We start from the raw sequence: 24041 nt of genomic DNA on the forward strand, positions 1-24041 counted from the left end.
GCAGCCATCGATCTTGGTCTACAAGGGGGAATTTTCCCCATCGGAGCTGGTGGAAAATGAAGGGAAGCCAAAAGCATAGTGCAGGCTGCAGAGACCTGACCTCCTGAGTCGACTCCCAGTCTGGTGGTAAATACGCACGGTATTCCAGCACGTTACCTGCTGCCGGCCAAGTCTGGGTAATGCAGCGTCTGATATTGTCTGCTGCTGAGTTTTTAATTGCTTACCTATTTCAGGGAGAAAAGCAAGAGGAGAGGAAGGGGGAGATGAGGGTGGCAGCAGGATTACCACATACAGTCATTAGAATCACAAACCACAGAGCACTAAATGAATCATTAGGCATCACAACAGATCCACACATGCTTTACTTTCCTGCGCAAATGCCCAGTGATTGTTTCAAGATACCAAGCACATTTCCAATGTTACTGCTGCAGCTCCTTCCAAAAAAAAAAAAAAAAAAAAAAAAAAAAAAAAAAAAACACAGACGAAGCTCTGCAGAAGAAACAGATCTGTTTATAGAACATGCTTTTCTTTCACCAGACCAAATATATTTAGTCCTCTTAAATACGTACATTAAAAACCTGATCACTGGAAAATCAGAAAAAAATGAAATACCTAATGAGGAATTATGCAACTAAGAACAAACTCAATGACAGCATATATCTTAAAATACTTTATTCATGATCTTTCAAGGCTAATCTGAGAGCAACTTTTTAAAAATTCTAATATTGAAGACCAAACTAAATTGTTTCACAAGAGAGGAACAAAAAATGGAAAGGGAAGCAATTTTAAAATAATAAATCAACATTCAATCTACAGCATTTGCAACATGTTGCTTTAGCCTGCAATGTCTAACTAACAAATAAAGTAGTATTAACATGTTGGAGGGGGTTGTTTTGTTTTTTTTAAACTAAAAAAGTGAAAGAGAAATAAATCATACTTTTTCAAATTCTATTGTTCTTATTACTCAAATAGCTATTTCCACAGTCATATGCTTGCAACAGGACCTGGCAGCTGTTTTAATAAGTTATCTAAGTATTACAAAACTGCTTTACAACAGCAGAAAAAACCGCTCCATTCAGCCCTCCTAAACTGACCTCCTTCTGGCTTGCGTTCTGAATTAGCCCCTCTGGAACAGCCCTCCCCATATCACAAGGCTTCTGAGATCACGTCAATTGAAACAAAACCCCAGGAAAATCACAATAGAATTAAAAAATACCGAGAAAAAAAAGCCAACCAGCAGTTTTTCCATATGTATAAATAAAAGCAGGATCAGGCCATAAATACAATACCATAATCTCTCAACCTTTACTCAGGTGTAGGGGTACAGACTGTGACTTCATGTACATTTGCATGGTACTTAACAGACTGAAGGAAACAAGTAATGATAATTAGACAAGGAACAGTTGCTTCCGCTTATCCAACTCCTTTGGATAAAGGTTGCAGAATCGGACTTGAGATTATATATCATAATCATATCTTTAAATAATCTTTCAGTTTATTGTAATCTAACAGCGAGGACGTGTGCAACACTCATCGGCACAGAGCCCCGAGTACCCAGGTAAGCCAGCAATAATCACTGCAGCTCTATCAGCTCAGATAATACCGTCTTATCTATCAGCTGTCCCTGCAGTTTATACGAGCTGCTTATCTCAAAGAGCTATTAGATCTGAACTTTAGTTCACTCTTTTGTTTGATCTTGTTTTCCTCCGCGTCCATTTGAAGCTCCACATATTGTGCTTTTAATTTCACAGCGAAACGCATCAGGGCCTTTAATTTCATTTCTGCTACTGATGCAATATGGTCTTAGCAACAATGAGAACAGTGAGCAAGTCATGAAAATAACAAACCATGCTAGGTCTGGAGGCTATGAAATCAGTTCAAACGTACTGCGGGGAGCTGTACTGCCTGCACTGAGACACATGGCTTTCCATGGGCACCAGCCCATTTATGAGTCATGAAACATAATGGAGTATTGTTGAAAGCTTTGGGACCATGAGAAATTATCTACTGCCCGGCATGGGGAATGGTATAAACTGGCAAGGAACTGGAGTTACATTCTTTTACAGAAATGAAATCAGACAGCCTTGGCCTGCTTTCCAGTATACAAAACCACAAATCATAGGGACAACTCCTTAATTAGTCCTGAATATTTTTGATTTTTTTTGATTGTTTTTTTTTTTTTTAAAAAGAGTTGCCACTGCACTAGCTGGTCAGGGAAGCCACCTTTTTCTCTGCCCCAGCAGCGCGGACATGGAGAAGACAAAAAGCATATGTGTGCGTGTGTGGGGGGGGGGAAATGAATGAGCCTCACATCTCAGCATGAACCACAAAAGCAAATGCACCTTTCTCTCACCTGCATCACATCACAGTCTCTCATGCTGAGAATTTGATACACATGGGCAAGTAGAACAAAAAAGTGTTTGCTTAATGTTATGGTCTAATAACAACGTGGTGGCATACATGTGCATATCTATACAGAAGAGCTGTCAGCATGGGAGCCAGCATGGTCTGTAGGGAAAAGCACTAGGCTGCACGTCACTCCTCATGCAAACTCCACCGTCCTCCTAGCTCCTGTGCCTTTAGAGTAAAAAGGTGAAATTCTCCTACCACTTAGGAAGCAAAAATATTTTTAAATAAATGCAGAAGTTCCCAGGAAATGGCACAATCCTGGAACAGAGAGCTTAGAGGATAAATACAATTTTGTGGGGGAAAGGGAATGGGGGAAGATTGCAGATAAAGAAAATGGAGCCAGCCTCTTCTCAGTGGTGTCTAGTGGGCACAAACTGAAACACAAAAATCTCTATTCAAATAGAAGAAATGACTATTTTTACTGTGAGGGTGGTCAAATGCTGGACTAGGTTGCCCAGAGAGGTTCTGGAGTCTCCTTCCTTGGAGAGATTCAAAACTTGACCATACACAACCCTGAACAATCTGCTCTAGATCATCCTGCTCTGACAGGGGGCTTGGATGGTCTTTGGAGGCCCTTGACAACACTGGTGATGCTGTGATCCTCTGGGATATTTCCTCCCCTAGTTCAGCTAGAGGTTCAGCTCCCCTAGGAAACTTCATGCTAGAACTGGAAATCACCCCTGAACAGGGCCACCCATCACACTGATAGACCTGCAGAAGTCAGTTGTGCCCAAGGAAGCACATAAGGGAGAATATAAATTAAGACATCTAAACCACAAGTCTTGCTAATCAAAAGAAATGCAGGGGGTCCTGGAGAGCTAACGGAAGAGTTAACAATGTTCATGTAAATGTTCATTTGAATATTTATATAGATTTGTTCCTTCCACACTCACACCTCTTTGGTATTAGTTTGCCATGAGCTTTGGAAAGATCAGATTCTACTGGCACAAACGCTCATGGAAAGCAAAGTTTACATTTGTGTTTGTTTTGGAAATGCTTACACACTCATCCAGTCAGGGAGACAATAACAACATTATGTATATTCTCCAACCAATTTCAGTTAACCAATATGATATCTAGATATCAAGTTTTTAATTATACGTTCACTCAGCCCAGAAAGGCAGGGAGAAGAGGAGAAGGGGGGAAGAAAAAGAACATGTATTAACAAATCACTAGCTAATAAGGAATTAAAATGCCTTAGAGGAAAATATAGTCTGTGTACCAGTGATAGGTGAGCAAAAATGACAAGACCAAATGCATATTCACTAGGAATCATTCGATGTCTGTTGGGTAGCAGTTACGTTACATAACACACAACCAATAACAAATCAAGAGCTCATATCCCTCCCTGTACCATGTATTATCTGACACGGGACCTGGAGGTGCTACTTTCTTCCTTGCCAAAAGGAATCTTAAAATCACCAAAGCATATATGCTACCTGAAGCATATAATTAGAATTGACATTTTTTTCCAAGAGTCATCAAGACATTAGTGGCCCTTAGAGGCCTGAAGATGGCTTTGAATTTGCAGGCCCCCTACCCCCCCAAGCTGTGCAAGCATTATTGTCTGCTAGATCTCCAGATAAAGAACCTGGCTTGCAGAGGCAGTGAGTAGTTACAACAACTAGAAGCTGAGGGCAAACAGTATGTCTGAAAGTGTGCCTCCGTATTCATATCACAGAATATAAGCAGATGATTCTCACTTCTGGCACCCAGGTTTGAAAAAGATAGTTTGAACTACTGTTTCAGCAGGACGTTGTTATTCCAGAAAGAAAAAAAAATCTATCTTCCTCTAGAAATAGGAAGAAAACAACCACTGGCCACACACCAGTTAGGAATTTAGTCCGTCTCTTGAATACCGAACTCGGTCCCTGGGCAAGCTGGTTCAGCCAGCCCTATTTTACAGGGTGAACTGAAAAATGAGAGAGCACACAGCAGCCAGAAGAGTATTGGGAAAGTATGCCTAAGTCAGTGAGTGAGAGGCATTCAGAGGTCATGGTGCCCAGGCAGGTGGGGAGAATCTAGCACAAGACCTGAGAACAATAAAGGGTGGAAGAGAAATCCCATGAAAGGCTTCAGCTTAAGGCAGAGGCACCGACATTTCATCCAAAATAACAACAACAACAACAAAAAGGAAACCTGTTTGGAAAGATGCATACAATCTTTGAGAACTTGCCTATTACTGGAAACCGTATGGCTTTGATCCTAACTGTGGAAACCGCTGAAGACACATTTACAGTGCAATCCAGAGCGTGGACACTACTCTTTCAGACAACCCCAAGGTAGTTTTATTGATACCTGATTTGGTCAGTATAAGAGTACAGCTGACAGCCGTGGAAGTTTCAGCACAGGCTCAGTATGCTTGCCTAGGACACTGGGAATATACTTGGCAACTAAGCATCTGCCACGGCAGTTACACTGCTATTAGCATGGTACATGAGGTGGAGCAATCACACCTTCAGCTGGAGTGCAGACATACGCTGTGAGACAGAATAAATGCTGGAGACCCAGAAATCTATGGCAACTATGAAAGAAAAAAAAAAAAAAAAAAAAAAAAAAAAAAAAAAAAAGGAGAGTGAGCATTTCAGGAGGCCTTAGGCAAACTTTTTGGACTAGTGAGTGTCTGAGTTTCACTCCAAGGATGAGATATCTTCCCTTTTATTCGAAACCATCACTACATAAAATTTTACGTACACATAAAATGCATACACGCTCCCCGTACACAGAGCTAATGAGAACTCGGAACTCTTGCGCATTTCTGTTGTTCCTGGATAACCAAAATGTCACCTTCAAGCCTACTTTTGTATTGCAGCTCCACCTCACATTCTCTAAGCTGCAGCTGGCCCATAAAAAAATAAAATAAAATTAAAAACCTCAGTGTTTGCAACAATCGCATTTACCTTAATGTCTTCCAGGTTCTTGGCTGGGATGATGCATCCCTACAATGAAGCAAAAGAAAACGTCCTCTTTCAGACAAGCTAGACTTCTGTTTTCCATAAAGCTTTTCCAAGTCTTGATCATGTGGTCATAGCGATTTCAGTCTCTCTGACTTTACCTTCTCAGATCCAGCAAGCAATTGAGAAGCTCAGATTGAATCAGAGTTTAGAAACCATGTCAACAGCAACCATCTTTGGATAAGGACTGAGACACAAGAACCAGGAAGGATTTGGTCTCCAACCTACCAAGTAGGGCTGCAGAAAAAAAATCTGAAGTCCTGGAACTTTGAGAGTTTGAATGAGTGGTGAGCATTGGCCAAGGTAAGCAGTGAAGGTGAAAGTGGAACTTCAAAACAAATATTTTCCCACATTCCTAAAAGGCCTTTAGTTTTTTTTTTTTTTTTTAAGGGCATTTGTAATAAAAACTAAAACAGGTTTTTAAAACTTCAGAAGGCAAGGGCACAAAGAATTTCCAACATAGTCAAAAGAGATGTATCATTGCCTAAATTATAGGGCAAACATATTAGGTTAATGACATTAGTTAAGAAATAAAGCATGAAATCAGGGAGATTTTTTTCTCCTAGGGGCATACATTTTACAGTTCCCCCCCCTTCCTTTTACTGTCTGCCTTCCTTTCTCCTAGCTATTTTGCGCTAGTGATTATTCTGGAACAAAATCTCACCTCACTGAATTACAGCACTTTTGTAAGTTATGCAACATAGGAAGTAATAGCTCAGTAATTGTCAATATTCAGCCCATCTTGTGGGAAACCAAAGAAAATTATAAAAACGAGAGGTAATTTATGAAAAGAATGTTCGTTGCATCAGCCAGTCCATCTGTGAAGCTTTGTTCATTATGTAGATTATACCACTGACATATGGAAGAGACATTTCAGTACTGTAGCACAGATGAAAGGAGTTAGAAGTGTTTTATTTTTCAACTAGAAAAATCATATGGAGCGCCTCACAAGTTTACAGAGACTCCTAATATGTTTTGCCTTTGTCCTTTTGTATACATTTTTTTCCAAACTGTAGACTAATTAGAGTGATAAAACAGCTCATAAGATGTGACTCACATAGGCCTTCAGAGAAGAATGCAGTCCTGCCCTCAGACATGGAAACAGCCTATCGCACAGCAGGCAATAACTTCAAGGCTGGGGATCATTCCCATGAATTCTTAGATACCAAACTTAATTGCAAGGTCAGGATAGGTAATTCTATTTTTAGATCAATTTTCTATCCACATGTCCAGCTACTGCCTTTGTAGTCAGAAATTGCAAACACAAATGGCTAGCTTCCTCCACCACCACCACCCCCTCCCCAGCACATATAGTATTAAGGACAAGAACCACCTCCTGGTGTTTTTAAGAAAATTCTGGACCTGGGTGTGGCGACCCAATGTCTTCTGCATGGCATTTGCCCAGAGATATCACACAGACAGGATGCAACTCATTCAAGTTCTTAAAAGAACACAAATTAGACGTATTGACGTGCATATAATTAAGATAGAGCAACCCAGTCTTGTCGAAATGAAGATCAAAACAGGCTAACAGCTTAATGAGCGATGAAACCTAAATACAAGCATTAACAGCAGTGCTAAGGAAGTCTCAAGCTGGCTTATCCAAACCATGCTCCTGTACATCATGGAGTCTTCTTGTATGTTAGGCCACCTCTAGTTTTAAGACCATGCTGGGCCACCCAGTGCTGAACTTTGTGGTGGTTCACCATCAGGAGGGCAGCGCACAGAGTACCTCAGACCTTGGACCTAGTCTTTTGTTAGCATTCAGCTTCCCACCTTTGGCTGCTAGTTCTGCACTAGTATTGCAGCCCGCTCATTTACATGTGATGCACCAAGTACTTGCACCTGCTGATTGCTTCTATTGATCATAAACCCCTAGGGAAGCCTCTCTGTGTATGATTGTGAAAGGAAAGCAAAAGCATGTGATTTCACTGGGGAGCAAAAGATGAAGAAAAGAAAATAGACAAGAAATTGAGGTAAACTAATACATTAAGAAACAATCATGCCAAATTGCAAACAATATTCCAAACCCCTTCATTTCCTTTGCTATACCCATCCGATGAAAGTTTAATGTCATTCTCCCTCAACTCCCATCCCAGCTGTTGAACCACCCACTTGCTGTCCTTATGTTCCGACTATGATATGCAGAGCAGATGCCAATGGTCCCACATCAAAGACTTCAACCTATGCAGAGCCTGAGTGTTCCCTCTTCAGCTGTCACAGGGATAGTTTGTTGGGAGACAAACTATAAATTTCTTTTCTGAAATGCTGTATTTCACCCAGCTTCTGAAAGAGCTTCTATCACCCCGTCAGGAAGCAGCAGCTAGGCTAGACGACAAACCCACACTTCTCTGCAAATGTTCCTACCTAACTAGTGAGAAATGAGGAATGCCTGACTGTATGCAAAATCAAATTCCTCTAGGGATCAAGTATGCTTAGATCTAGCTGTGAGGGTATCTAATAATATGCAAGTATTAGAAACTATTTACAGGCTTAACCCAGCTGCAAGAAAGTCAACGGTTTAACTCCCCCTGCCTTCAAGGGGAAAGAGATCCGAGCCTCTGCATATACCTACTGCACAGCTCACTGCTGGACTGGCTCATTTCCCTGAGACAAGTCTAGTACCTGCAGCTTGCATGGGATATAGCCCCTGACTATACCTACATCTTGCAACAGAAAAATTCTTACACCACTTTGCATGTGCATTCCCCTCCTTTAAAGGCCTATATTTGAAATAAAGGTATAAAATATATAACTAGCTACACATACCCACCTCAGGATGGGCAGAAGGGCTGAAAACCATTGATCTTTTTCATGAACCAGCACAAATGATGGAGGTTCTATCTCAAAATTAACTGAGTGGAGTAGTCATACTAAAAAGCCCTGGGAGCTCCAGCTTTCTCTAGAGAAGAATAAACTGGAAATAACACTACAGCAATGTACTCTGAAAAAGATGCAATTAAGATGCCTTTGCATCTTTATCACATGCTTACCAGCACAAGTTCTTTCTCTATAAGCCTGGATTTAATTCAGCAGTCAGAGTGCAGGAATGGAATCCAGAACTCCCAAGTCTTGCCAGCCATTTGTTACATTTGTTCAAACATTTCGGACAAGCCACTTCATTCACATTTTTTTCCAAGCAGATTATCTGAAATAGGGCCTGATCCAATCCCCCAAAAGGCAAATGTGAAATTTCCAATACACTTCTATGGTGCCCATAGTCTCACACTCATAGGCCTCTATATCTATATTTAGGCATTTACATATAGTAGCTTGGGCTTCAGAGATTACCAAGTGCCCACAGCTGCCACTGATCTTGGAAGAAGGCGGGGGGGCAGACAACAAATCTGTGGTTCAAAACATTTCTCAGTAGCAGACTGTTGGAGGCCAGGAAGGTATAGCAAGGGAAGTACCATCGTTTTCTTGCTGTGTTATACATTTCTCCTCACACAGCTGCTGTGACCTAAAAACCAACACAAGCCAGAGGACTACTTGCACTTTTGATATGACTCAGTGCAGTTCTTCCACTGTTCTTTCCCACCAATTCAGGTTCTAACAATTGCAAGTCATTGCAGAAGTTCTGCAAAATGCTAAAAACATATGGCATATTATAATATCTTCCTAGTTATATTCAGAGTACACATGGGAAGTGCCATCATTCTCATTGTAGAGGGCTAAATAACTTCAGAGAAACTGAGCAAGTTCTCAGAAAACTCATTCTCTGAAGACCAGCCATCCCAGTCTTATCCAGTTAGACTGGTATTCTGCACAATGTCCCAGTTGTTAACACAGGTGCAGAAGTCCATTGAGTTGGTACATTACAGAAGTCAAAGCACATCATAAGCTCCAGGACCTTACACAGGCACAGTTAAGGGGGGAAAAGTGATGGGCATGCAGCTAGCATTCCTCCATTGCCACCAGAACAGTCAAAGCAGAAGACCAATAGGCACAGATGCGTATGGAAAAAGACAAGGCTCAAACTTTACTTGATTTCTCTTATTCCTCAAGGCAGAGTTTATGCAGCTTCTTGGCACATGTCTTTCCAATTATGGCTGAGAATTACACTATAAAACCTCTAAATTATTGAAACATAGCTTACCTTACTTTCCACATGAGATACCTGCTTCATACTGGGGTCTCAGGGGTGGAATATGCCTGCCTACAAAAAAAAATGTAATAGTAAGAAACACAGACTCTACCGTCTTCCCTTGAAGTTTTCATTTGTGTTCATCATGATTTTCAAGTTTAGATTCAGATCTCTTCCTCATCTCAAACTTCTGCCTAACTCCAGCAGCAAGAGTCCTGAATATCTGCCAGGTATTCCTCAACAACTCGTTATACATTTTAACTACCACGAATCGCTCCTTGGATTCCCATGCCTTGTTTGTAGAACTATATTGTCCTATGTATAATACAGTTCTATACAAACTCCTATCTACACATCAAGTTAAATCTGCCTTCAGGAGGACACTAGACATGAAGAATTCTATTCCCAGTTGAATAACATAACAATTTTTACTTGTGCCATTTTGGCAGAAAGAGGAAGACCAAAAAAAATCTTATTAGAAGACAGCAACCTGTTCCTTTCTAAAAGGAAATTTGAGAGTTGACTCAAGAGTTAGTGGCTCTCTCTACTCCATGTCATTTCCACTGCGCTCACAACAGCTGAAACACAGCAGCCACAGGGCTATGGCATGACTCCTGGAGAGCCCTGAAAAATCTGAGGCATCTACTACCTGAGTCTACTGGAAGCTGACAGGGCATGATGCTTCAGTCAACCACGTGAAGCAGCAGGAGGTCAACTGCCCCTCAGCTGGTTCACAACACAACTGAGCTATCCCATCATCTGCTAGCAGGGGCAAAGGCTGCAGTTCTGTTCTATGGCTTGGGAGAAGAGGAAGATACCATGGGGAAGAGAGGCAAATCTCATCACCTGCTCATCTGGAACATGACCTCTGGGTAATAGTGAGAAGACTGCAACAACTTCACCTTGTCTCATATAACTCTGCCTCACCACAGGAATGAGCAGCAAGGAATTGCCTTTTGCCTTTTCCATCAGCCTTGTGATAGGCAGATTAGATTTCACACTGACCTAGTTCTACCATGGCAGGAAAAAGATTCATGAATGAAACCATGATTGATGTTTTCCCTTATACAAGAACTTTGACTGTGAGTTGATCTAGCCTTTAGTTAAGCATACCTTAGACATTAGGCCAAGGTGACCACTTGACTTTTCCATTTACAAATGAATGATCCTCTGCATCAAACTCATTTAGCTTTTCTTATGCATTACTCCCTTTCCCCCAAAACAGGCAAGGGAAAAGAAAAAAAGACAATAACATAAACAAGATCCTGGGGGGGGGGGGAGAAGGAAGTAGCAGCTCAAGGGCCAAGTGAAAGTCTGGACTTGTAAAAATACTCAGGCAACAGTTCAAGTGAAAGGCTCAGTCTTTAGAAGAACTAAACAAAGGAGGACAGGACCTTGTCCCACATTAGTCTTCAGAGGACAATAAGAACATGCAGAACTATGGTCCCAAATCATTCAACATCAAGAGGTGTGAAGAGTGGCTTCCTCCAAGAAATTTGGGAGTGCTCTCCAAGAGCCAACTGCCAAGCTGAAGGAGAGGGGAGGAGTAAGGTAACCTAGATACAGACCAGTGAACATCAGCTTATTTTTAAGCCTGTTCTGCAACAACTAAAAGCAGAAACGCAACAGCAGGAATGGGTAGCTTTGAGGCTTATGTCACTTGGCCATGATTGCTTCCAGTCTGTTTTTTCATTACCTAAAACAAGCTACAAGATATTCTTCTTTAAGAAAACAGCTGAGATCAAATCTGACATAATCAGCACTACCCAACAAACCTGACCCAAGCACAACTATTTTTCAGTGTATAAAGAAGGAAGAGGTTTATTGCTCCACTCCACAAAAACCCCACTGGCTCTGGCTGATAAATGTTCAAAAACTTGAGCTGTGCAAGGTAGAGAAGGGCTGTATACAGCCACATCTTAAATTCTCATTTGCTGGTAACATGCATGCTCAAAATACTGACATTAATTTCCATGGGAATTTTCTCCCACAAGAGAATTATCTGTTTCTGTAAGTCATGTTCATTTTCCATCTTCAAGTTCCAGATTGTGCAACTTCTACAATACACCTCCTTTTATAAACTGGAAAGGAGCAGAATACTAGCAAAAGAAGAGACATTGATTTCCTTGTCTGCTTCTTGCAATCTCATCAATTGCTGCTGATGTAAAGCTCTTATGAATGATTTAATTGATGCTTTTTGCTGAGTGTTTTATGAAAACAAATCAAGATAGACCTATAAAGTGTGTACAAGCAGACAACAGGACAATTAGTGCTAAAGGGCCAGCTGCAGACAAGCACTAGAGAATACTAGACAAAGCCTGAAGTACCCGTCATTTCAATCCTTTCTGCACTCCTCCACCTTCCCACTAACCCCTTCGGCAGGCCAAGGTCTCTGTGGCCATTCCAGAGGGCACATCAAAGGAAAGACTCAGTCTGAAGGATTAGGTGTCCTGCAGCATAGGAGATGCTGGATCCCAATGCACCATTAACTCTTAGGACCTTCACCTGTACCAACATTTCCCACCACGACCACCTTCAGCATCAGCCAGTTTTCTTCACCAGACATATGGAGGGTGAGGTTGTTCCTTGCAGGGGTTCTAATACAAATCAGAGGTGAAGCAGGGTGAAGAACACCCTTTTCCCCACTCTGACAAACATCCAGCCCACTGACTTGCTGCCCCTCATGAAAAGGGGCACAGAATATCAGTTGAGAGTGAAGACTTTCTTAGGGGAAGCATATTATTTGTGAGCAGAGGGTCTCCCACAAGGCAAGTGGAAAGGCATCACTGGCCTCTTCCATCATAGCAGTATGCTGCAGCACAAGATGACTGCAGTGTCCTGAGAAGATTTAGATCCAACTCTACATTGGTGTCACTGCTGTCAGAACTGGACCAGGGTGCACAAATAAATATGAAGTATTTTGCTGCTGTGTCACAACGGAAGCAGGCCCTTTTCCATATTTATGCCTGCGAAGTACTGCCCTACAGGATCAGAGAAGACTTCTGTACAATCCAAGTACCAGTGACAAACCTCTTTTAATTGCACTCAAATATATTCTTAGGAATACTTCCAAGAAGTCAACGCAGCTTCCTCCTTGTTAAAACTAAAATAAAATGCAAAAAGCATCTGATGGGCTGGGAATGAAGAAAAAAGTGCAGAGTGTTGATCTGCTCAACAGCTGGAAAAATGACTACTGGTACAAATAAAATATAAAAGAGACCTGTCAACATTTTAAAGACTGCATGGCTGGAAAAAAAAAGCAACTTTTTGTTACTTTTTTGTTACTGTTAGGGATTTACAGCTGCTAGAGAATCAGATTTTCATTAAAAAAAAATCTCCTGTTTAATGCCACTAACAGGCTGAAAAATTAACCTCTTAATTTAGCATTTGTAGATACTAACTGGAAAGGCAACAGACCAATAAAGGAGATGTGATAGCTACTACAGTGATTTTATACATTTCAAAATCAGATGTTTGGGAGTGGGGGGTAAGGAGGGAGGAACTTGTTGTCTTTTTTTTTTTTTTTTTTTTTAAGAGAAAAATCATTCTTTTTATTGACCCTGGACCGTCTTTTGCTGCCACCTAACAAAAGGGAAGAGCAGGCTACAAGATAAAGCATAGGAGACCTGGAAATTGAGTTAATGTTACTGCTTCAGCACCTGAACAAGTATGTCAGACAAAGCACTTGGAATAGGAGATACGTCTAAGTGTCCAACCTAAGGGACAAGGCAGACTTGGCTTTCCTAGATGCCCAACTTCCTTTTCCAGCTGAAGTCAAGTTTCCTGAACCTCAAAAAAAACAGTTCAGATGCTGCAGGTCAAGTATTTGAAAGGAAAGTCCTTGAAACCAGAAGCCACTTTCAGATAAAGGGACTTCTTTCTCTGCAGACTTTCACAGTAGCATATAAAACTTCTAGCATGCCTGTTTTTAGCATTTTAAGTTACCTTAAGCAAAGCAAAAGGCCAGTTCTAGTAAGTTACCAGAATTTCTTTTAAACCTTAGTGCCAGCAATCAGAACAAACTAAAAACGATTTCTATTCACAGCACAACTCAACTTTTTTTCAGATCAGTCTAGCAAGCTTCTCACTTTGATCACCACTACGTATAGTTTTAGCCTCTTGGTTTAGAAATGATGAGCAGCTTATTTATTCTTCTCTTCACCTAGAAGTCTATAATAATAATAATAATAATAATAGTTACAGATATAGGCCAGTGATGTTGAAATCTCACTTTCTTCATTTTTCAAGTAAGTCTAAGAAGAATTACTATCAACAAGGACATTTCCTTTCTCAAATATCTCCTCCTGCAATTGAGTCTTATCTACTACTTCTGCTGGCCAACATTTCACTTTGGTCAGAGAATCTCAAAAAGAGCAGTAGAAAAAACATTAGCTTTGGTTCTATTCTGTATTCCTCATGCATGATTTGTCTTGATGATAATCATGGTAAACCAAAAAGCAAGGCAGACAATATTTATAAATGCCAGTTCCATAAACTTTGTGGTGTCCAAAAGTCATTTGCTTCTCTTATAAATTGAGCAAGCTTACTCTGGATGCCACATCACAAAACAATGAATGAACAAATAAAGATGGAAGACCGATACCAACTTTCCATGGCTCATTTCCTGATTCTAGCCTCGGTTAGTGTTGTTTTGTTTTTGATCCTCATAAGTTCAAAAGTACATGTTTACATCCAAGTCATCACAGCTGACTCAATAATTCAATAGGACAAAATGTCTGAAAGAAAGTGGTTAGACTATCTGTTGAGGTTGCAGGGTTTTGTTATCAATTTATGTCATGCCATAAAGCAGAAAGTAATCTTTAATATTAAAGGAAAATACATGCATGAAAGAAAACGTAAGCAGCCAAGAGCACTGAGATTCTGGATAACAATTTACAGCAGCAAGTACTCTTGAACTGTTTAACTTTTACATGGTTTCAGAGGAGGAGAAAGTCTAACTGCAGCAAGCAGACTTTAACCCTGGAAAGAAAAAAAAAAATCTTTTCAAAACCATAGGGCTCTTTCATCATTCCTCACCTGATTTTTTCAATTCTTTTCTATATGAATTATTAAAAGTTTCAGGGTTGCTTTCTCCACTCCCCTTCACTTGAACTTTGCAGGCTCTCTCATGGGCATAAATCTTCCAGTTTTGCTTGAAATACAAGTTGAGAGCTAAAAGTGACAAGTGTCTTGTAATGGGCTCCTCTCCACAAGGTTATTAAGCTCCATGAGCTAGAACATGTACATGCAAGTTATCCTCCATTCCTGCTGAGATTTAAATGGCCTACAACTGAAGGCTGCATTAAACCCTAACATAGAACCAGGAAGGTTTCTAACTAGTACTACTAGTACTTGGCAACTAAACTTGAGTAGCCCCTCACAAAAATGGTAACTGGGATAGCAGCAATGAGTAATTATCTTTACATTGTCCTAGATGAGGGAAATAGGCTAAAATGCTCTCTGGATAGCTGCCATTGGCTGGCTGGTGTTGACAGCTTGATACCTCCAAGCCAAATTGGGGCAACCAGAGCTCAGAGCGCCTGCAGCTCCATGGCCCAGGGGATGGGACCCTTATAGGAAGGGCCTTGGAGCCATCTCTTGTTCATATCAGCGAGGTTGCATCCAAGCAGAGCAAGCGAAATGCATGATGGCAGCAGTCCTTTCATCAGGTAACTTCAAGCACAGGTCCAAAGGCAGTAGTGGAGAGGCAAATTCACCCTGTTTCACAGCTCTGGAGACCAAAGAGATGAACTCCTTCAGTAAGAGCTTAGTCACCTCCTGGGGCATTTGCTTCTCCGATTACAGGGTGAGAACTCCATTTTCCCCTTTCAATAAAGTACCGCACTATGCTTGCATTGCACTGGCAACCTACGTGATGCAATCTGTGTGCGTGCACACACGTGCTCCTCTAGTGCAGAAAGGAAAGAATAAAAACCCCTCTGTTTTAATTCTGAACAGATTTTCAAAACGAGGAATGGGAAACTAGAGGGCAGGTGTGCGAGCTAGCAGAACAATTCAATGATTCATCAAGGGAAGAGGGGAAACACACACACAGGTGCCACAAGAAAGGAGTTTTCTCCAGTAAGAATAACTGGCCAAAAAACCCAAGTAAGGCAACATACATTACCCCCCACACACCCCAGGTTTAACCTGACCTTATTACCCTACTTTGGTGCAGTCAAACCATTTCCTGCCTCTCATCCTGAGATTTCTCTTTCACATTCCCCCTCTTTCCACAGGTTTGAATACTTCCCTGAGCCATAGAACTGCGAGTGTAAGCTGGACTTATCTCCAAGCTCAGTAGCTGCATCCGGTCTCAAAGATCCCCCTCAGTAAATAACCAACAAGAGATTCCACTTCCACTAGCGCTCCCAGTGGAGCCTCCCTGACTTGAGTGAGAGCCCAGTCCATCCTCCCACCACAGCTACCAACCCAACCCAGCTTTAACCTCCTGCAGATTCACCATGCAGATGCCTTCCTCCTTCACTGCATGGTTGTCACCAAATGTATGACATTTTCTTGCTGAAATTATACTTCTAGCTTCAGAGCTTTCTAGAATTGATAAGAGACTGACAGCATCAAGCTCCTAATGCTTTGTATTTTGTATACCACAACATACTATGGAAGCAGCAATAGCAACTGCAGCTACCAAAACTACTCTATCAATTCTTGATACATTACAGCCTAATCCAAAAGACCACCTCAGGTCACACTCACCTCCTGTCTCGAGTAGGAGTCACATTTTTACCACCAATTCCACTGTGTGGATATCTATCCATCTACTTGATGAACACTCTCTCCAACAGTACAAGTTATATCCATCTCTGAACAGCACACTCCATTTGACAGGAGTCTTTTTCCTTCTCAAGTGACCCTGAAGGTCAGATTCCTGTGGTTTACCCCTATTTGTGCATCTGTGCAAAAGCCAATAATCTAATAGAGGGAGAAAGCAATTACCAGAACATACAAGATGTGGTGGGAGGCAGGGGAGCAGATTTCAGAGTGTGGCCACCCTGGCAGCACCCACAGAAACTTCTATTAGGTGGAGATAGAAAAGTCAGCCAGGCCTTGTGTCATCTTTCATCAGTCCTGTTGGCTTTCCCTCTCTGTAAGCAAATGATGAATATGACCTTCTTTGTTTAAGTTCTTGCGATGAAGCACTGTTTGCATAAGGCTCTTTTTTATTTATTTTTTTCCTGTGGCTTGTTGACTTTTATAAGACATTCATAAATTTGTTCTGAGTGCCAGTGAGATGCCTAATGGTGTTAAAGGAAAGGTATTAAGGATAGTCAACTCATGTTAGAACAAGCCACTTGAAAGTAACTATTTGTCTGGATTTCATTTTGCTAACAAACAGCTTCTTTTCTACTTCCCCCCACACATACAAGAGCTGATTTTATAAACAGAAGAATTTTCACATTAATATTAAAGTGTATGTCTTTGGTGTTTGGGTTTTTTTAATAGAAACTTTCCTATTGGGGACATTTGAATACGTATATTCTGCCTGCATGAAATCAGCTGCCTTTTCAGGAAAGCCTTGGCAGCTTAAGACCTCCAGGGTGAGCTCATGTTCTTCTGCACTCCCTTAGACCCATCTCAGCAATTTCTTTGCCCTGGCAATGGGTGCAGGCTAGACTTAGTGACTGCAGTGTCTTAGGATTAAGCCAGTAGCTACATGTTTCTCTCTGCTTTACCCAGAGGCATACTGGAGGCTTTTGGATTCCTTCAGGACTACAGTGACTGGCCATATATTTTGAAAACCACCACCTGGTCTCATTGCTCTAAGGTCACTTGACTGATAGACACGTAACACAATATTATACTTGTGTTGTCTTTGGTACTGAAGTCCCTCCCGTTGGGAACTATGGCCAATATTTGGGGCCTGCCACTCGTATGTGGTTACCTTCTGATCCCCGTCAGCCCCAGGGCAGCAGAAAGACAGCTTTTGCATAAGAATATTCCAAGGCCACTTCTTGGCATCAACAGACACCAATAATAAGGACTTTTATCTGCCTCTGGCTTTGGATAGATCAAGCCTTTCCTTCCCAGAATAGCCTCTGCCTGCATTTCAGCCCTAAAGCCCCCCCCCCCCCAAAAAAATCCATTGGGTTGCAGTAGTCAGAGTTCCTCCAAATAGCCAGAGCTTGGATGGGCAAGCAGACAGCATAGTGCTTGAATGGCAAAAGAGACAGGGACACGGGTACAAGAGGGGGCCAGAGGAAAGGAAGCCCTCATAGAAAGGGAGTTCAGGGACTAGAAGGAGTGGGAGAGGAGGGAGGAGAAGGAAGGCACGTGTAAGTGCTGAAAAATGTGAAGAGAAGAAAATTAAATGACAGAAGGACAAACAAAACTAATCTAAATGGAAACTAGGGATGCAAGAACAGTTGAAGCTAAAGAGAGTCAAAGATAAAATGAATGAAAAACTCATTTAAGGAAGACCTAGGAAACAAAGCAAGAGTTTTTTGCTTTTTGATAAAGTGACATCCCACTCCTACAAAAATCTGTACTCACAGAATTAAAGGTGGGATTAGAGATGAAAAGGGAAGCTTAATGCAGCTCACATGAGCAAAGAGGGATACCAGGAAGTGAGTACCATCCTTTGATACTGTGGCTTACAGTACTATTGCTACATGAATATTTTTTTAAACCTGTGTAGGGGAAAAAAGGGAAGAACTGTCAGGGCATTTTCTTTCATTCATTTTGATGATGCTTTCATCAGTTGTAGTCATTACCACAGTCCAGAAAGTGCCACGAAAGAAATCTTGAACATCAAGTATAGTCTCAAACTCCTCAAAACTCAAGGTGAGTCTACCTTAGGAGGGACCCTCAGCTTTGGTCCAGTCAAGTAAGCTCACTCACATTTTTAGCTTAAAATGGCTCCTAAAAATATTCAGTAGCAGTTTCCCTTGGAGAATTTCCCCAGACAGTGGGAACGCTCCTTTCCTTTCCAATATAGCCCTCCAAAGTGTCTCCATTGTTTTTTTCCCCATCAATATTTTGGGGTTTTCTGGACATGCACAGAGCTACACCCCAGTACTCTCCATTGTAACACGGGATTATGTCACAGACAGCACCCAGGCCTCCAACACAGCAATGGAGGAGACATGGCAGATGGTCCAGGTCACCAAATAAGAGCCTCCACAGACCACATAGCTTAGGTCCCTATCTGGTGGGAAGATGAAGAGTTACCTGCCACTATGCAGCTTGCTGCTTCTGCTGTTTTCCTCTCCCTCAGGCTTTTTTTTTTTTAATGTGTATGTATATCATTCAACCAGGTTTTCTGGTCAATGTAAATGCTAATTTCCATGGTTTGAAACATTCTGTACCCCATTAGAATTAAATGGCAAACCAGCAGTTCTGATGATATCATGGTGAATGATTTATCCAGCGATACACTGCATTCCTGCGGTGTACTTAAGCAATAAGGCATGCTGAGGAGAACGTTTGAGAGTGATTAGCTTGCCGCTAGTGTGGGCTCCAGTCAAAGGTTAATAACCTTGAGCACCCAAGAAGTTCAATTAATACTTTGAAATGGACTCCCTAGAAGGCCTGACAGCTATTATTAAATGAACATTAACACAAGGAACACTATTTCATGCATTTACAAGGCTTTATAAGCATGGATAGAGCACTTCTGACATACAAAGCACTAACCATGTGTATTAGCAAACACACAAAAAAAACTATTTGTAGACAGACAGGCCCCAACTGCATTATTGACCTAGATTTCACCACCACAACTTTGGACTGTATAAGACTAGAGTTTGGATGAAACCTCTCTGCTTTTACTACCCAGCTGATCTCTGACTTTTCCTTCTTTTCTGGATGATTTGCAAGATCAAAAGATTTTTAAGCTGCCTTCATTTCTGATGCTACTGGGATATGAGCAACATTCAGTTTTCTACCATCTCCCCTACTTCAGCCTCCAGGATATCCAAAAGCCTGAGGTGACTAAAGTTAACAACATTTCCTGCTGACTCCTCCTAGAAAAGGCAGGGGCAGTGGCTCTTCCTGAAGTCAACGTCACTGAAAACACAGGCATTACTAGTGACCAAAGGGACAGGTCTGTCCTCTCCACCACAAAGATTGTGCTACCTGGTCTCATTACTCTGCTGCATCCTTGTCACTGTGTTTGCAAGAGAAGAAACAGGCACCAGTGAGAACCAGTAACTAATTCAGCAAATGACTTATTCCAGTGCTCTGCAGAAGGGCTCTCCTATAAATCCATCAAAGCTACCAATCAACACTTCCAATTGATTTTACCAAGTCAGATTCCTCCACCCTCTAGAAGCATCAGACTAGCACGAGAGCAGAGAGAAGCAGCCAGCTTGCACAAGCACCACAGCAAAGCCTCTTAAGCAATAGCACTAGCAGGAGGATCTGGAAAGAAAGCTCCAAGGCCCAAGATACGCACAGGCACCACCCGCTCCCTCAATCCACTTGAGGATGTGCACAAACACACTGCTCTGCCTCTATCCACCCAAGCCTAACTTCTTCCACTGAAAATTGATTTAAGATCTTTTCTCTACATGCTATCCTTCCATTTTTAGACCATTTAGAGACCTTACTCAGCCTACAAAATCTTCCTGGATAAGACCAAGCCAGCTGTGATGCAACAAGGCAAGACCACGCTAAAACACGGCCAGGCCTAGATTTGATCTTCTGAGGCTCTGGGGCTGCCCTACCCCAGCTAGGGAAGTCCCTGCCAAAACAAACTGGATTAAGCTCAAATCAAATTACGAGACTTGGGCTGCAGGATCTTTTCTCAGTAAGGAGAGTGCCACAGGCTCTGCACAGCAATAAGAGAGGAGAGAAAGGAGGGAGACTGAAGCCATGAAGAAAGAACTGGACCCTGGGGAGAGGAGAACAAAGATAAGATGCAAAGTAAATACAAAGGTCCAAGCTCTTAGCTGTGACTTCAGAGAGAGGAAGAGTAGAGAGGAAAAAATAGTCATATTTTAAACTGATCAACCTTAGAACAGCCCCAAAGACGATAGCACAGGCAGCCAAGCTGCAAGGGAGGAAAAAAGTCTGGCCTGTCTTCATCTTTTAAATTAAAGATGAAGAAAGTGACAGGGAAAAAAAATTCCATCTTCAGATCCCAGGCCAAGTTTACTATGCTGTAAGTCTGACCTGTAAAGAGCTTTGATCTGGAAACTCCCCACAACATCAATTTTGTTAAGAAACAGCATTGTAAAAACATGTTTACCTGCTCCCTGATCCACCAAAATGCAGACAGGCAAGCTAGCCGCTAAATATATATGCTCTTGCTAACTCGAGTGTGACTACTCACAATCAGAAATTAAGCATTTTCTTAAATACTTACCTGGATTGCAGTTTTAGTGTTATGAGTGTCCTCTAGTTGCACATTTAATTGAAACAATACCTGACTCCAGAAATGGTTGTGGATGCTATCCACAAAGTGATAAGAAACATGCAAGAAAACAAGCACAGGTAAATATAGAAACTAGAAAGGCTAATATATAAAATAAACTGTATTCCCATCTCTTTATAGACACATATAGTATATAAAAAGATGCTTTATAGCTCTGTCCTCATTGGCTAATATAAAAATAAGCCTGGTCTGGATATTCTGGCAACATAGCATGATTGCCATTTAATACATTTACTCATTGGTTTGGAAAGAGAATTCAAATTCTTGGCATATTAACACGGAAAAAAGCATCACAAAAAAGGTGCTTTCTCCAAACACTGAACAACCAAATTTATTCTGATAAGAAAAACTGATCTTCCTAGCACAAGTCCATCTTTCTTCCTGCATCCTTCCTAGAGCAGGGGATCCCAAGAAGCAGCGTGGGATTCGCTCACAGAGCTTTTGGAAAAAAATCCCTCCGTAGGCTGCACACATTATTTGCGCAGAACTGAGCTACAAGAATATTTACTCAAAATTACTGCATTGCAGAGTAACTTTGTTACACAGCTCCCCGCATGATCAGCTTCCACTAAATAGCACTATGAACAAAACCAGGGAAACCCTCTTTTTTCAAAGTTCTGCCTAGAACACCTTTCTCTTTCCTAATCCCCTGCAGCAGAAATTAAATACAGGTTTTGCAAGATTTAGGGAAGGTCAGTTTTGTCCACTGCCAAGCATAACTGGCCTGTGACTTCTAAACCACTACAAACCAATTGACAATCACAGGAGAAAACGTAGCTGTATTCCCGTTCTCTCAGCATGGCAAATGGACAACTGAGAATTCCTGCCTCCTGAAAAGGTTCTTTTGCTTCCCAGTTCAGTTCGTATTTGTTTAAGCTCGAGGCAGGCAAGCACGACACAAGCCCCCAGGAATCCATAACCACCCTGATGCTTCTGGGTTACAAAGCATCTCCGCAGCCATCTGTTTCCAGTCACTCTGAAATGAGTTCTGAAGAGTCAATTGTTTTCTTCTAGGAAAAATAAACATGCAAGCTGCTATTCTCCTGATTTCCAGCAATTTTCTGCTGTGGGTAAATGTAGCTTCGAATTTTAGAATGCAAGTCTCATTCTCATCCAAAGAATTTTGCAATATAATTACCTCATTTTTACTGACTTGGATAACTGCTGCCCTTATTTTAAAAATTTTTAAAAGGTGTAAAGTCTACAGGATTAATTATTCCTCTTGCCCCTTTGATATAAAAGCTTGGAACAACTGATAGTGATTAGTTTAATGTGATATTTCTTTGGTTCTCTATTGTTTGATTTAAAGTCATTTGTTTTATGACCAGTTGTTTTCAGTTGCTTAGACAGCTGTCAGATCTGTACTGTGGTCGGATTCAGCTTCCAGGGAGCAGCAGCATTTATTACAGCTGTAATGCAGGGTGGCTAACTGAGGTGGCTCTCCAAAAACCATATATATGAAACCAAAACTACCTCCAGACTGGAAGACTTGCCTGGAGAGGCTGTAGACCAATACACAAGCAAGACATGGAAGTCAGTGACAGTCTTTTAAGATGCTCAGCTTGCAGACTGAACGCATGTACTTTCAAACATATGGGCAAAATCCCTCCCAAGCTGCAACCGCAGTGGCTTTATAGGAACTCTGGCTTTTGGAGCAGTGTTGCTAGAGCTGGGCAAGGGGACCATGTTATATGCTCATCCCAAGCTGGTGTGCCCAGCTGGGCAGCCAGCACCTGCTGACAGGCTCAGGGGGAGGGCAAAATGAGAGGCTAAGATGTCAGACCATGGGAGCAAAACAAGATATAAAAGCCTTTGCAGACCCTGAAAAATAAGAGCATTAATGCTGAACAGCTTCATATTCACCAGTTTTAATTTCTGCCTGTAACCTCCTGACCACCTCTAGCACTGGGTTATGCTCCTTCACTGAGGACCCTATTTTCCTCTCAATTTTAGCATCTGCTTATCTCTGCATCCTCTTACCTTTTATTTGCTGCTCACAGCTGGGTCCTCTTGCTCCATTTGTCTTGGCCCTTTCTCTCCTGCCTCTTCACTTTTTACCTGAGCTGATCTGTCTCCAAACATGACAGACAACCACCCATATACCCCTGGCCCAGGCTCTCATCTCTTCTTCCAATTCCAAACTAACCTCACCAACCACTATCTCAAACTATGAGCCAAGAATGACCTGTTATCTTTCAGTCTCTCCCCTAAAATACGCAGAATAAAGTTTCTGTGAAGCACAAAACTTTGGTATTAGACACTGCTTTCATTGCTCTTTTACATATAATGCTTGCAAGTTTTGCTAGTTTTTCTGTTTTTCATACATTTTCTAAAATATTAAGAACTTCAGGGATCTGCATAATCACATTTGTGTTTTCTCTATGGCCTGCCGTGCTCATTTACAAACAATACCTGTGCTAACAATTTGATTTAAGACAGAACTTAGATGTGTGCTCTAGCTTTGCACTTAAGCTCAACTACTAAACACTGCAGCGTAAGGAAGAAAATGCTATTGCCATAGTGCCTTACTCTGTCTGATCTGCCTGACACATTTTCACGTTCATCCCTATCCATTTAATAGACATTGGCAGGAGACTGTACAAGATGCTTGGGGTTTAGGAACAGTCACACCTCAGGGGCCACACTTGCTTTCTCCCCCTTTCACTGTACTCCATTTCTTCCATTGCCCAACCTTAGCAGCCATTCAGAGGGGGTTTTTTTCCCCCTCCAAGAAGTTTCACTGGAAGATCAGGATCCCAACCAACACCTTCATCTCCTCCAATTTCCTTTATTGCATCCTCATATTCCACTGCCCACATTACTACTTTGTCTGCCTCCACTGCCCTTCCGACTAGGCTGCATCACTGGCAGTTCTCTTAGTTTTCCACTTGCCAGATCATTATTTACACTTTCAGGCCACATGAAGCACCTTCAATCATTTAGACAGGATGCCTCTCTGGTTCTCTTCTAGAGATGACAGTCCTGCAATTCTTTTCAAACTTCACACTTAATTTGTTTTCCCCCCTTTCTCTCTCCAAACATTTCTCTTCTAGCCCCATTCTCCATGATACATTGTAAGCAGTGGAAGTGAGCCCCTTATTATACACAGCCTTAAGTGTCCTAAGTGATAGGCTTTGGCTGAGTTTTTTCCAAGTCACTCATACCGATATCTTCCAGTTTTAGCTTCTTGGCTTTC

Source organism: Rhea pennata, chromosome 14 (genome assembly GCF_028389875.1).
Source record: "Rhea pennata isolate bPtePen1 chromosome 14, bPtePen1.pri, whole genome shotgun sequence".
NCBI lineage: Eukaryota > Metazoa > Chordata > Aves > Rheiformes > Rheidae > Rhea > Rhea pennata.